Below are 12550 nucleotides of genomic sequence, written 5' to 3' on the forward strand. Positions count from 1 at the left end.
ATGCTTTGAACACATGGAAGAGAATAGCCCATAGCCACAGAAATTCCTGGGCTAGGATCTGAAGGCCCTCCTTAGCTCTTCCCATGGAAGAAAGAGGAAAGTCATGAAATAAATAATTATTAGAGAATCGTGATTTTTACAAACCCTGAATAAGTTATAAATGAGCACATATTTTGTACCATCTGCACTTCTTGACTGCCTAATGCTGGCCTAAGGATTGAATTCAAAATGATAAGTGCATGCTTTTCTACCAAAGACCCAGGTATCCTTAATATACATATACTCGAAAACATATTTTAGAAATATTTTCAGCAGAAGTTTAAGCAAAGTAAGTATTCTGATGAATTTTAGAAAACAAAAGCCATCCTGAACTCATCATTTCCCAAATATTCTTTCTACCAAGGACCTAACACTGTCACAGAATAAAGCCTTAGCTGCTGCTTAATTCAGGGTAATGGGAGGCCTGAGGTTCATTTTAGGGAAATGGAGCATGAAACAGACAACTGTATTCCCTAGTATTCAATAACAGTTTAGTTTAGTTATGACAAGCACTTTTTATGTATTCACTCAATCTTTTCATCAATCTTTTGAAGAAGGGCTATTATCATCCCTATATAGAGATGGGAAAATTGAAGTTTGGAGAAGCTAAATAACTTTAAAGCTAACAGGGGGTCAAGATTCATAACCAAGTGTGTCCGACTTCAAAAGGTACTATATTGAAGCATTTGTTTTGGGAACTTTCACCCCTAGATGTTCAAGCTGCCCTTGTATTTTAGGTTATCTGGTTTCTAACAGCAGACCCAATCATTTGTTAATATGTTTCAACAAGAATGAAGTGGAGGGTTTTCTCCCTATACACATGGAAAATAATTAGTTCATATTTACTGAGCACGTATTATGGGCCAAACGTCACACATGCACTAACTCTTCTGTTCCTCACAGCAATTTTTGAGTGTGGTAACATAATTACCACCATTTCCCAAAGGGAAAATCTGGCTTCTGTGACTCCACACTCTGCCTTGGTTCTCCATCTCCATCCCTGGATGTTCCTTCTCAATTTATTTTAAAGGTTCCTCTTCACCCTCTGACCTGTCACTATTGGAAGGACCCAGAGCCCCATCCTTGAGCCTCACTCTTCTCTGTCCCCGCTCACTTCCAAAAGGTGCCTCATGGCTTTAGGGTCCATCTCTGTGCTGATGACTCAAAAATTTATACCTCCCGCCCTAACCTCTGCATTGAACTTCTGGTTTAAATACTCACACCTCCACGTGGATGAGAGATGGACATCTCAAACTGATCACATCCAAAATTCAACTCTGACTTTCCTCCCAGACCTAGTCCTACCAGGCTTATCTCTGAATTTTCTCTAAAATTTCGATATGGACTAAATTCAACTTTGGTGAATAAAACTGGCAGTTTCAACAGCTTTCTCAAAAAGACTACTGAATTTGCTACAATTTACCGAAGACACATCAGAGATACCAGTATCTCTGCATATGCACATACGCATTCCCCACAAAATAATTTGTGGGGTTTTAATAGCATATCAATAAAATCAGCATTTCTATGTATCATTATAGACACACGAGGCTTCCTAAGCTATAATGTGACATCATTTTAATAGTATGCAAATAAATGAAAGTGTTAAGTAACAACAAGGCAATAAGGATGTCTGAGTGGCACATGGAAAGGTGCTTTGTACTATTATTCATTCAGGAAACATACATTCATTTTACCATGGGGTACCACTACTTACCCATCAGAATGGTTACTACGGAACAGCCTGAGAATACCAAGTGCTGGTGAACAAAAGAAAATGCTCATATGCTGTTTGTGGGAATATAACATTTAACATCAAATGGTAACTTCATATGGACAACTTATTGCTTTCGTCCATCCAACATCATCTGCTTTGAGGGAAGTGCCCTTCGTGGTCTCATTCTGTTCAATACATTCTTTCCTCACCTACTAAAGAGCAGTAGGTACACTCTATCCCTGGACTTAGTGATTAGTGAGGTGGTTAACATTTGCTCCAAGTTAAGTCACTAGGGGAGATCCAGTTTTGTTTCTTTCTCTGGCATCATGAACTCTCAACATAACATAGACTTGTGGTGGTCTGGGACCATCTGGATATGACACAAGGAGAGCTTTTCCCAGGCAAAGAGACCTGACGGACAGAACACCTGTGACAGGACTGAATGTGTGTCTGAAGCCAGGGTGAATCCTGGACTCTTCACTTTTGTAGGCTAATCAATTCCCTCCTTAAGCTATTTTAAGTTAGTTTCTATCATTCGTAACAGATGGTACCTTCATATGTTACTAATCAGTTGTTCCTCATTTTCTAAATTTAAAACTTTGTCTTCTATTGCAATTTTTACATCCATGTAGCTTTATCTAAGAGTGATAGGTGTTTGGATGGGGGCCCATAAACTTTGAATTTTATACAGCATTCTTTCAGAATTTTATTTCCTTGTTATTTCTAAGTATCTCCTGGTTCCCTTTAAAGATAAATAGCCTTTTATTTTGAAACTTTAATTAATGAGGATTTTCATATCCCAACGAGCTTGATAGGGTAAATATCATTATTCTTGATAGAAGAAAAAGATTATACAAAGAAATGAAATCATTGAGTCTAATATCAAGGGAGACTGCTAAAAAGCACTGAACATGAATCCAGATAATTTAATGCATATATCAACACATTTTCCATAGTATCCTATGAGTATATTATGTATAAAGAGAATTGATAGTCTTTTTTTTTTTCTTTTCTTTTCTTTTTTGCTATTTAGGGCTGCACTTGTGGCATATGGAGATTCCCAGTTTAGGGGTTGAATCGGAGCTGTAGCTGCTGGCCTACACCACAGCCACAGCAATGAAGGATCTGAGCCATGTCTGCGACCTACACCATGGCTCACAGTAATGCTGGATCCTTAACCTACTGAGCAAGGCCAGGGACCGAACCTGTGTCCTCATAGATGTTAGTCAGATTCATTAACCACTGAGCCATAACAGGAATGCCAAAAATTGATAGTCTTTAGATCAGTATGCAGTATGTAATCTAGATTCTTAGGAGACATAAAATAGATGTTTAACTCATATTAGCAAATAAAATACCAGTATCTTTGGTACAAAAATTCTGGTTTACTGAAACTTTTCCTATTACATATCCTTTTCTGCTTAGATGCTGTTAAAAGTAAAGCCATTTTATAAAATCTGTTTTTTTTTATTATTATCAAATATCCTACAGAATATTAGAATTCTCCCCACCCCCCACGAAAGTGGCAAACTATTAGTAATGGCACTCTGACTTCCAAAGAGTTCAAAAGAAATATCAGCTAGGTATCTCAGAGTAACTAGGAGGCTGTGTTGTATAAACAACTCATTTTACTCCTTTTAACCAGAGAAAAGGCTGAGAGAAAGTAAGCAAGCACACAGGGAGGTAAACAGAAGAAAACAGAGAAAAGGGAATTTAAAAAGAAATAAAAACTCCAAATCAAAGTTTTCCCATTTGCTATATAAAGTTAGCAACACTTGAATAACATAATACATGTAGTATGCAGATAAAGTTTCCCAAAAATAAATGTCTTAGTATGATAATAAGAGCTCTTATGCTAAGACTGTCAATTCAAAAGTCCTATCCTGAAATCTGGTGTGAAACTAGATACAATCAGACTAGCTAGTCAAGATGCAGAGTCTAGTATATTTAACAACTTAATGTATGACTTAAAAAAAATTAGTGGGTATGCGATGGATTCTTCATTAAATAATCCAAGGATACTAGGTAACTTTAGTAGAAAAAAAATAATATTTTAATCCTAAGAAAAATACTAGATCCAAATTTTAAAAAAAGAAACTTCAATATGTCAGGGGAAATAAACTATAAAGAAGAGTTTTTACCAAAAACTGGTAAGAACTTCATACATACATAGTTATAAAATCAATTAAAAAACCAAAATCAAAACTAAGAGCACCTCCAATAGCAAAACTGCATACAAGACATAAGCAGAGAGTAAGAAAAGAAAATGGCTAGTGTTTATACAAAAAGACATTTAGTTGCACTAGAAATTTTTAAACAAGTAAATTAAAATATAAATGCAATTTTTACTTAAGTTAGAAAGATTAAAAATAACACTATTCAATGTCGCATCTGGTGCTCTGGTGACACAGGTTCACTTAAAACATTTCTGGTAGTAATATAAAATAGTATAACCTTTCTGGAGGAAACTGGATCTATGTATCATTATTTAAAAAAGAAACATGCCCTTTGACTTAGTGAAATCAGAAATATACACAAAGATTTGGGTAAAAGGATATCCATTCCAGTTATTTATAACAGCAGTCTGTTGGGAAAGGTTATGTAAACACAGAATTTATTTTCGCAGTGATAAAAGTAGGAAATTAATTGAATTTTTTTCCTATGTGGTTAAATTAAATTTTTTTCCTATGTGGTTAAATTAAATTATCATTTACTGACAAGCTCAACTGTTCCCCACTGATGTTAGCTTATTTCTGCTTACATACTTGCAGTGGTCTGTAGCATTTGATTCTCTTCCATTGGTTTCTTTATTACCCCATATAAACATCACATAGATTTCACGACACAATTTTAGAATGAGTCTTGATATTGCATAGGACATGTTTCTCTGCTTTCATATTGGTTCAAAAATATTTTAGCTGTTTTTCCCCCTCCCACTTTTCTTATTCCATATGTATTTTAGAAACAGCTTAAAGTCCCCCCAAAATTCTTCTAAAATTTTTAGTAGAATGTATGAATGCATTTGAGAGAAATGAGATATTTTAATTTACTTTATTGAAAAAAATTTTTATTATAGCTGACTTACAATGTTCTGTCAATTTCTGTTGCGCAGTATACGTATACATTATATATATACACACACACATATACATATTCTTTTCCTTACATTATCCTTCATCATGTTCCATCACAAGTGACTGCATATAGTTCCCTGTGCTATACAGCAGGATCTCATTGCTTACCCACTCCAAATGCAATAGTTTGCATCTACTAACCCCAAACTCCCAGTCCCTCCCACTCCCTTCCCCTCCCCCTTGGCAACCAGAAGTCTGTTCTCCATGTCCATGAGTTTCTTTTCTGTAGATAGGTTCATCTGTGCCACATATTCGATTCCAGATATCAGTGATATCATAGGGTATTTGTCTTTTCTCTTTCTGACATACTTCACTTAGTATGAGAGTCTCTAGTTCCATCCATATTGCTGTAAATGGCACTTTTGTTCTTTTTTATGGCTGAATAGTATTCCATTTGCTATATATATTTATATATATTTATATTTTTAGATATATATATAAATATCACATCTTAATCCATTCCTCTGTTGATGGACATATAAGTTGTTTCCATGTCTTGTCTACTGTGAATGGTGCTGCTATAAACATACGGATGCATGCATTTTTTTCAATGAAAGTTTAGTCCTGATATATGCTCAGGAGTGGGATTGCTGGATCATATGGTAGTTCTGTATTTAGTTTTATGAGTTACCTCCATACTGTTTTCCATAGCGGTTGTACCAATTTCCACTCCCACCAACAGTGTAGGAGGGTTCCCTTTTCTCCACACCCTCTCCAACATTTGTTATTTGTAGACTTATTAATGACAGCCATTCTGACTGGTATGAGGTGGTAGGTACCTCACTGTAGTTTTGATTTGCATTTGTCTAATAATTAGTGATGTTTAGGATTTTTTCATGTGCCTGTTGGCCATCTGAATGTTTTTTCTTTTTGGAAGAAATGTCTATTTAGGTCTTCTGACCATTTTTCGATTGGGTTGTTTATTTTTTTGTTATTGAGTTGTATGAGTTGTTTATATATTTTGGAGTTTATGCCCTTGTTGATTGAATCATTTGCAATGATTTTCTCTCATTCTGTAGGTTGTCTTTTTTTTTTTATGGTTTCCTTTGCTGTGCAAAAGCTTCCAAGTTTGATTAGGTCCCATTGATTTATTTATTTTTTTATTTCTATTGCCTTGGGATACTGACCTAAGAAAATATTTTTATGGTTGATGTCAGAGAAAGTTTTGCCCATGTTCTCTTCTTGGAGTTTTATGGTGTCTTGTCTTACGTTTAAGTCTTTAAGCCATTTTGAATTTATTTTTATCATGTGTGAGGGTATGTTCTAGTTTCACTGATTTACATGTTTTTTCCCAGTACCACTTGCTGAAGAGATTGTTTTTTCCCATTTTATAGTTTTGCCTTCTTTGTCAAAGATCACTTGAGCATAAGTGTCTGGGTTTATTTCTGGGTTTTCCATTCTGTTCCATTGGTCTGTATGTCTGTTTTTGTACCAGTACCATGCTGTCTTCATTACTGTAGATTTGTAATATTGTCTGAAGCCTGGGAGAGTTATACCTCCTGCTTGTTCCCCCCCCGCCTCAGGATTGCTTTGGCAATTCTGTGTCTTTTATGATTCCATATAAATTTTTGGATTGTATATTCTAGTTCTGTGAAAAATGTCATGGTTAATTTAATAGGGATTGCATTGAATCTGTAGATTTCTTTGGGTAGTATTGCCATTCTAATGACTTTAATTCTTCCAAAACAGGAGCATGGAATATCCTTCCATTTCTTTGAATCCTCTTTAATGTTTCATTAATCCTCGATTAATGTTTTAGAGTGCTCAGCATGGAGGTCTTTCACCTCCTTGGTCAGGTTTATTCCTAGGTATTTAATTTTTGGGGGTGCGATTTTAAAAGGTATTATATTTTTGTATTTCTTTTCTAATATTTCATTGTTAGTATACAGAAATGCAACTGATTTCTGAATGTTAATCTTGTATCCTGCTACTTTGCTAATGAATTGGTTGATCAGTTCAAGTCATTTTTGTTTAGAGTCCTTTGGGCTTCCTCTATATAGTATCATGTCATCTGTATAGAGTGGCAATTTTACCTCTTCTCTTCCAATTTGGATACCTTTTATTTCTTTTGTTTGTCTGACTGCTATGGTTAGGACTTCCAATACTATGTTGAATAAAAGTGGTGAGAGTGGGCATCCTTGCCTTGTTCCACATTTTAGTGGGAAGGCTTTCAGCTTTTCTCCATTGAGTATTATATTGGCTGTGGATTTGTCATAAATGACTTTTATTATGTTAAGGTATGTTCCCACTATATGCACTTTGGTAAGAGTTTTTATCATGAACGGATGTTGGATTTTGTCAAATGCTTTTTCTGCATCTATTGAGATGATCATGTGGTTTTTGACTTTTGTTAATGTGGTGTATGATACTGATTGATCCACATATGTTGAAATATCCTTGTGAACTTGGGATGAATCCCACACGGTCATGATGTATGATCTTTTTTATATGTTGTTGGATTCAGTTGGCTAAAATTTTGTTGAGAATTTTTGCACTATTCATCAAAGACATTGGCCTATAATTTTCCTTTTTGGTAGTATCTCTGTCTGGCTTTGGTATTAGGGTTATGGTGGCTTCATGAAATGTCTTTGGGATTATTCCTTCTTTTTTAGCCCTTTGGAAAAGTTTAAGAAGGATGGGTATAAGTTTTTCTTTGTATGTTTGGTAGAATTCATCTGTGAAGCCATCTGGTCCTGGACTTTTGTTTGTAGGGATTGTTTTTATGACATATTCAATTTCATTTCTAGTGACTGGTCTGTTCAATTGATCTATTTTTTCTTGATTCAGTTTTGGCAGGCTGTACATCTCTAGAGAGTTGTCCATTTCTTCTAGGATGCCAAATTTGTTGGCATATAATTGTTCTTGGTGTTCTCTTATGGTTTTTTTTTTTATTTCTGCATCCATTTACTTTTCTCCTTTTTTTCATTTCTTATTTTGTTTACTTGAGTTCTTTCTCTCTTCTTCTTGGTGAGTCTGGCCAGAGGGTTTCCAATTTTGTTTACCCTTTCGAAGAACAAACTCTTGGTTTTTCTTTTTTTCTTTTGTTTTTTTGAATCTCTATTTTATTGATTTCCTCTCTAATCTTTATGACTTCCTTCCTCTGCTGACTTTAGTTTTTTTTGGTCCTTTTTTTTCTAATTCCTTTAGGTGGTAGGTTAAGTTGTTGATTTGAGATTTCTCTTCTTTTTTGAGGAAGACCTGTATCACTATGAACTTCCCTCTAAGAACTGTTTTTGTGGGCATCATAGAGGTTTTGGATGGTTGTATGTTCATTTCCATTTGTCTCAATGTATTTTTAAATTTCCCTTTTGATTTCCTTTATTGACCCATTAGTTTTTTGGTAGCATGTTGTTTAGTCTCCATGTAGTTAGTTTTTTCTCATTTCTTTTGCTGTGGTTGATTTCTAGTTTCATGCCATTGTGGTCAGAGAAGATACTTGAAATAACTTCTATACTCTTAAATTTGTTGAGGTTTTGTGCCCCAATATGTGGTCAGTCCTTGAGAATGTTCTATGTGCACTTGAAAAGAATGTATATTCTGGTTTTTTTGGATGTAATGTCCTGAAAATACTAACATCTATTGTGTCATTAAGGATCTCTGTTGCCTCACTGATTTTCTGTCTAGAGGACCTGTCCATTGATGTGAATGGGGTGTTAAATTTTCCTACTATTATTGTATTCCCATCAATTTCTCCTTTTATGTCTGTTAGTATTTGTTGTATGTATTTGGGTATTTCTATATTAGGGGCATATACCTTGATGACTGTCATATCCTCTTCTTGAAATGATCCTTCTTATCACCAAACAGTGTCCTTCATTGTCTTTCTTTATGGACTTTGTTTTAAAGTCTATTTTGTCTGATGCGAGGAGGGTAACTCCCACTTTCCTGTCTTTTCCATTCACATAAAATACCTTTTTACATCCCCTCACTTTCAATTTATATGTGTCCTTTGCCCTAAAGTAAGAATCTTGTACGCAGCATATTGTAGGCTCTTATTTTTTTTTATCCAGTCTGCCACTCTGTGTCTTTTGATTGAAGCATTTAGTTCATTGACATTTAAGGTAATTATTGATAAATAGGTATTTCTTGCCATTTCAAACCTTGTTTTCCAGGTGATTCTATGTTTCTCTTTTGTTCCTTTCTTTCATTGGTTGGATGATTTCTTTTTATTTGATGCTTGTGTCCCCTTCTTTTTAGTCTTTGTAAATATATTGTGTGGTTTTGATTTGTGGTTGCCTTGTTTTTCAAGTATATTAACCCCTTCCTATATCTGCTTGCTTTAGCCTGATAGTCATATAGGTTCAAACACATTCTTAGGAGAGTCTGGATTTTCTTTTGTTCCTTCCCCATATTTTATGATTTTGATATCCTTTTTTAACATCTTCATGTTTATCCTTTTGCTGTTCCTTGTGTTTATCATCACTTTTACAATAGGGTTTTTTTTTTTTTAATTCCTTTTAGATTTGTATACTGGATTATTTACATGACTATTTCCAATTGTGATTTTCTCCATCCTATTTCTTCTTCTTCTTTATTTAAAGGAGACCTTTTGGTATTTCTTTTAGAATGGGTTTAGTATTGTTGTATTCTTTTAATTTTTGTTTGTTGGAGAAAATCTTTATTTCTCCTTCTATTTTAAATGATATTCTTGCTGGGTAGAGTATTCTAGGCTGCAAATTTTCCCTTTTAGAACTTTGAATATATCTTGCCACTCTCTACCGGCCTGTAGTGTTTCCATAGAGAAGTCAATTGATAGCCTTATGGGGATTCCCTTACAATTAACTCTTTGCTTTTCTCTTGCTGCCTTTAGAATCCTCTCTTTAACTTTTGGCATTTTTATTATAATATGTCTTTGTGAGGGCCTGTTTGGGTTCAACTTGTTTGGGGCCCTCTAGGATTCCTCCATGTGGATATCTGTTTCCTTTAGATTTGAAAAGTTTTCAGCCATAATTTCTTCAAATATATTTTCAATCCCCTTTTCTTTTTCTTCTCCTTCTGGAATCCCTATTATGCATAGATTGGTCTATGCATAATTTATATTATCCCTTAGATCTCTTATGTTGCTTCTATGTTTTTTAATTTGGTCCTCTTTCTGCTGTCCTAATTGAGTGATTTCCATTATTCTATCTTCCAAGTCACTTATTCGTTCCTCTGCATTATTCATTCTGCTCTTCGGTGTCTTTAACTCAACCTGCGACTCTGCAAATGAATTTTCTAATTTTTCTTGGCTCCTCCTTATATTTTCTAGTTCCTTTCTAAAGTAATCTGCATTACTGTTCATATCTGCTCTTAATCCTTTCATATTCACTCTGTGTTCCCTTTGTTCTATCCAGTTATTTGGAGGGTTTCTTGCCCTTTTTGGAGGTTTAAGGTCTTCTGCCAGCATTCAGTAGATGTTCTGTGTACTGTTCTACATGTAGATGATTTTTGTTGGTGTGTTTGTAGGAAAAGGTGAGCACCATGTCTTACAACTCCACCATCTTGATCCCACCTCCAGAAATGACATGTTTTAGATTGCAAGCTTTCCTACCCATGATCCTGATGTGGGTCTTCATTTATTTAAGTATTCTTTTATATCTATGCATATCTGTATCTATATCAGTATCTACATCATCTATATCTAATGGGAACATAGATATAGATATGTTACATTTATTCCTTGTAGTAACATTATTATTTTATTGTTATTATAAATGGTATCTTGAAAATTTTACTTTCTGGTTTTGGCTGGTATATAGAAATGTAACTGAGTTTTGTATACTGATCTTATATCTAGCAACTTAGAGAAACTTTTAATGAGTTTCCTCTCTGATGGCACTTTTCCCTATATTAGGGGGTATCTGAGAATTCTGGGCTGTGAAAACTGTCAGGTATTATTCAGAATGAGAGTGTGAGTTGGGAAGAGGTGGACAGGTGAGTCACCCCATCCCCTCCTGACTTTGGTAATAATGAGATGCAGAGGGCTCTCCTCTTAAACAGTGCCCATCCCCATGGGGAGCCCTTGTCTTTCTGAGGTGGACTGCAGAGACCTTACAGTTTTGGTAGCTGGCTCCTTCTCATCCTTCAGGTTTTTGCCTACCTACCACCTCATCACTGATTCCCTATTGGCATTTGCCAAGCCTCATCTGTGCCTCCCCTTATTCCTTATTACACAATCCAGTTCATTCCCTTCATGGTAGGTAATGATCACACTTTCTGAGTGTTTATTTGTTTGGTCACGTTCCTGTTTACTGTTTCTCCTCCTGGTCAACTGCAAGCTTCATAAGGGAAGGGGTCAGATCTCTTTTGTTTACTTTCTATATATTCCTGGTATCTGCCAGTAAGCAGAAATACTGTAGACTGAATGAATGAGTTAAACATGTCAAACATCTATTTCAATTTTTAATGTTAATAATATATTGGATCATCATTTAAATATATTTTACTCATACAATTTGATTTTATCCTCATAACTGCCTTTTATAATAGGCTCTGCTAGTCTCCATTTAAAAAATGAGTTAACTAAGGCACAGGGAGGTTAGTAACATTGTCCAAACAATAGCTAGAAATCAGTAGAGTTGAAAACAGAACCAAAATCACCTAGCTCAGATGCCAAATTAAAAAAAAAAAAGAGAGAGAAAGAAAAGATGGAGAAAGAGAAGACAAGAGAAAGGAATAATGAAGAGAGGAAAGTTTAAATTATTCCTGACCTTTTCATGTCAAGGGCATATCATACCATTTGCCTTGCTAAGAACTCCTTAGCGCTCACCCTTTAAGTCTTTTAGGAAATTTTATACCTCTCTAAGACATTTCAGGCCAGTAGACAGATTAAGAATACTTTCAAGCACTGCTGTTCTACATGAAGCATATAGAATGGGAAATAAAAGAGTTTGCAGCTACAAGATAAGTCTCTTTTTCTTGGCTACATTTCACCAGCATAAAACATGCTGGTAAAGTCAGGTCACACAATCAAGTCTGATAATTGTAAGAAGTATGTAAAACATAAGTAAAGTTTCAATTTCAGGTTTCAATTCATTCTCTCATAATTTCTCTGCCTTAATCAACATTTCACAAAACTCTGGTCTCTCTTCACATGGAAAAGTCACATGAGAATATCTTTCCCGTTTTACTACAGTTGTGAGTGTAGAAATAGAATTACTTTCTATTGGGATCATTAAACAAAGAATACTGTACTCAACTTTGCATTTTAATCAATGATACTATATGTCCCTTTCCTTTCTTTGTTCCTAAATCTGGTTATAAAAAAAATGGTAATTTCCATTAATTCTGATTAGCTGGTTGCACATTGTGGAGTTACAGGAAAGAAAGGAATCCCCTACTATTTCCAGTCTCTGTAAAGTAAAAGAAAAATTACCAGCCCCTAAGTCAATAATACTATTTTTGTGATTTGGAGAGGAAAAGACTTTCCTCCCCAAGGGTAATCCACATATGAGAGTTGAATGCTAGGTGAAACATGCTGACAAAATGAGATGCTATTAAAGAATCTGTTGACATAAGAACCCTAAATTGCTGAGAAATACCACTCACCTCTTCCTGAACTTGAACAGAGTAATAACATAGTATTGGTGACATTCTGTCTGCTACAGGGGGACATACGGTTCATTCTTAATCCAAAGTGGCTTATCAGGGATGCACGGAAATCACCACCTCAGTACACCAA

General features: G+C 35.0%; 1 protein-coding gene across 5 annotated transcripts in view; it reads right to left on the bottom strand.

The window, feature by feature from the left end:
• Positions 1–12550, bottom strand: part of GRIP1 (glutamate receptor interacting protein 1) — a 761849-nt gene that overhangs the window by 144982 nt on the left and 604317 nt on the right. The window lies entirely within an intron of this gene.

This window comes from Phacochoerus africanus, chromosome 7 (assembly GCF_016906955.1).
Source record: "Phacochoerus africanus isolate WHEZ1 chromosome 7, ROS_Pafr_v1, whole genome shotgun sequence".
In the NCBI taxonomy this organism is placed as follows: Eukaryota; Metazoa; Chordata; class Mammalia; order Artiodactyla; family Suidae; genus Phacochoerus; species Phacochoerus africanus.